This window comes from Cucumis melo, chromosome 11 (genome assembly GCF_025177605.1).
Source record: "Cucumis melo cultivar AY chromosome 11, USDA_Cmelo_AY_1.0, whole genome shotgun sequence".
Taxonomy (NCBI): Eukaryota; Viridiplantae; Streptophyta; class Magnoliopsida; order Cucurbitales; family Cucurbitaceae; genus Cucumis; species Cucumis melo.
This window is the reverse complement of record NC_066867.1, coordinates 30,479,675-30,482,523: the sequence shown is the minus strand read 5'-3', so window position 1 is coordinate 30,482,523 and position 2,849 is coordinate 30,479,675. Positions and strand designations below refer to the sequence as shown.

The window sequence follows — 2,849 nt, the reverse complement described above, 5'->3', positions numbered from 1 at the left end:
TAAAAAACAAGAGAGACAGAGAGTAAGTTTGCAATATAATTATATATATATATACACACACACACACACAAAACGTACAAAGGTGATGAGAATAGAGCAGTCACGAGTGGTGGTGGGACTCTCCACTATTCCAATTACTTATTATTCTCCCAGAGAATATTTATTATTCCTTTTCTCTCTCTTCCTCAACATTAACAACAACACCTCAAACAAAAACAAAATTATTTCAATTTTTTCCTGCAATAACATTTCAATTTCATTCCCTTTTTTCAATTTCAATTTTACAAACAATTGTTTATATAAAGATATATATATATATATATATAAACCAATACCTCTTTATTATTATTTATTATTATTATTACAAAAAAATGTATTAAAAAAGAAAAAAAAAAAGAAAAGAAACTCCTCACAGCCAAAAAGAGCACAAATCTTCTTCTTCTTCTTCTTCTTCTTCTTCTTCTTCAACTCAATCATCGATCCTCCGGTTTGCTTGCTCTTCTTGATCTTCTTAGACCGGCTGGCTTGGTGGGGGGTTTAATTAAATTTATTTATTATCAATATATAGGTAATTAATTTAATTAATTAATTTAATTAATTTAATTTAATAAAAATGCAGCTCAAGAGGGATAGACAAGGAAGGAGAAGATGAGTTGGGTGGAAATAGGGATAGATTGTATTCAAACTCTATATGGGTATAACCCAAAATAGAGTATGAAATCAAATGGATGGTAAAGGAAAAGGTTATGGTGTTGGGTCTTACAAGGTCAAGAAAAGGTCTTACAAGGTCAAGAAGACTCCATTTCAAAAGCTTTAAAAAAAAAAAAAAAAAGAGAAATAGAAACGGAAATAAGGAAGAAAAGATGTATAAAAAGCTCAGTTAGGATAGTGCCATGGCTAGTAAGAATCAGTGACTGTATCTCCTAGAAGGAGATGCCAATGGAGAAACCCCACCGGAAACGCCGGCCATGGCAGTTGGGTCGGTTGGTCGTCCATGCATGCGAGACCTGAAAAGAAAAATCTCACATTAATTACACCATTTTATAAGTGTAGAATTAACTAGTTGAGATTAAGGATGGTGTTGATTATGAAAAGGAAATTAAGGGGAAGAATTAAAGGAAGTATAGAGATGTAGAATTGTTGACCTTTTGAGAGAGAGAGAGATGGAGGAAGGAAGTGGTTTTTGTTGGTGCTTTTGTTGTTGTTGTTGAGATGTGTGGGAGTGAGAGAAATGAGAAGGGGAAAGATGGGATTTTATGGAGGTTCAAAAGGGGAACACACACAATTTAAAATAAATAATTAGATACCAAAATGAAAATTTGGGCTCCCCTTATTCTCACATATTATCTAAAAGGCCCATAAATAATTGTAAATCTTTCTATCCATATTATCGTTTATACTTTCTCCCTTTAAAATAATTAAATATATAGCAATATTTTTAAATATTTATAAATATAGTAAAATTTACCGAAATCTATCTGACTATGTTGTAAATATTGATCTATCATTGATAGATTTTGATATCTTTGTAATTTTTTTAAATGTTGCTATATACTTAATTATTATTCTTTACATTGTCACCGATTATAATTACTCATACATACTTTTAGTCTTTAAGATGTGAACATATATAGTTTTTATTTGGGTTTTTGAGTTTTTTTCTTTTAAGTGACATGCGGTTGTAAATATCACAATAAAACTTAAAATATTAGTATATGCAATCCAATTCTTATAGCATATTCGTGGTTTATCATGATAGAAGTTTATCGATGTAGAGTTCATCAACGATAATTTTTGCTATTAATTATTATCTATAAAAATATCACACATTGCAATTAAATGAAAGATAATTCAAACGAGAATAGAGGGATAATCATAATCCCTAAAAAAAATTAAAAAATGAATTTTGAGATTTATAATAAATGAAAAAAGTTGAAATGGATATAAGAAAAAAAATTAAATACATTTTGAATATATATTACAATCACATACCTCTCCTTCAACTTTCAATGATGAAATCAAAACTATATTTACAAAAGTTGTTGGTTCTAAAAAAGATTGAGATTGTATTTTATCCAAAAGTGCTGAAGAAGCAATCTCGATATTGTTAGGATAAAATATGATTACACATTTAAGCAAATAAGGTTTGTCATTCAAAATTGATAATACTAAAAATTATAAATATGGGTGCCGACTGCCGACGTTGGTTATTGCTTAGAATTCAAAGATTTCAACATATCTTTTTGGCCCCTAACTTCCGGCTTTTTCCGGCTCTTACATTTCATTATCTCTAAAATACTCTCTTTATTACTTTATATATATGTGTGTGTGACCAAGTCAAGAACAAATACAATTTGAATTAGAATATAGTAAAATTATTTATATCATTTTGAAAAATAATAAAATATTGAAACTATTTATAAAATATAGCAAAATTCATCGAAAAACGACTTGTAAACCTTATTATAGTCATCCATCATTGGTTGTCCGCGGATTCCATTATCAAGAAGTCTATCCACGACTTCTTATCTCTATAAGTATTTTTGTTATATTTTGTAAATAATTCATGTTATTTTGTTATTTATAATAATTTTCTTATTTAAAATATATATTAATAGATTTTTATTAATGTATATCGACGCATTTAGGATTTTCACTTTGTTTAAACCCTTGCGTTGTTGTTTCCTCTCTTTATTTAACACTGATTTCCACTTGTTAGATCAAATAATGATTCTAGAGTTCGTAAACCTAATAAACGAGATAATTTGATATACCTCTAGAACTTAAAATGTTACACCGTCATATTTAATAGTATATGCGGATATTTCCTTTAAAAAGTTAGAATTGTA

General features: G+C 28.4%; 1 long non-coding RNA gene across 1 annotated transcript; it reads right to left on the bottom strand.

Annotated features, from left to right (window-relative positions):
* Positions 1-318: 318 nt before the first annotated feature.
* LOC103497771 (uncharacterized) lies at positions 319-1,316 on the bottom strand. The gene is made up of 2 exons (XR_539478.3): positions 1,146-1,316; positions 319-1,007 (listed from the first exon to the last, which is right to left on the bottom strand). It is a non-coding gene; the product is annotated as an uncharacterized LOC103497771 (long non-coding RNA).
* Between the last annotated feature and the right edge of the window lie 1,533 nt (positions 1,317-2,849).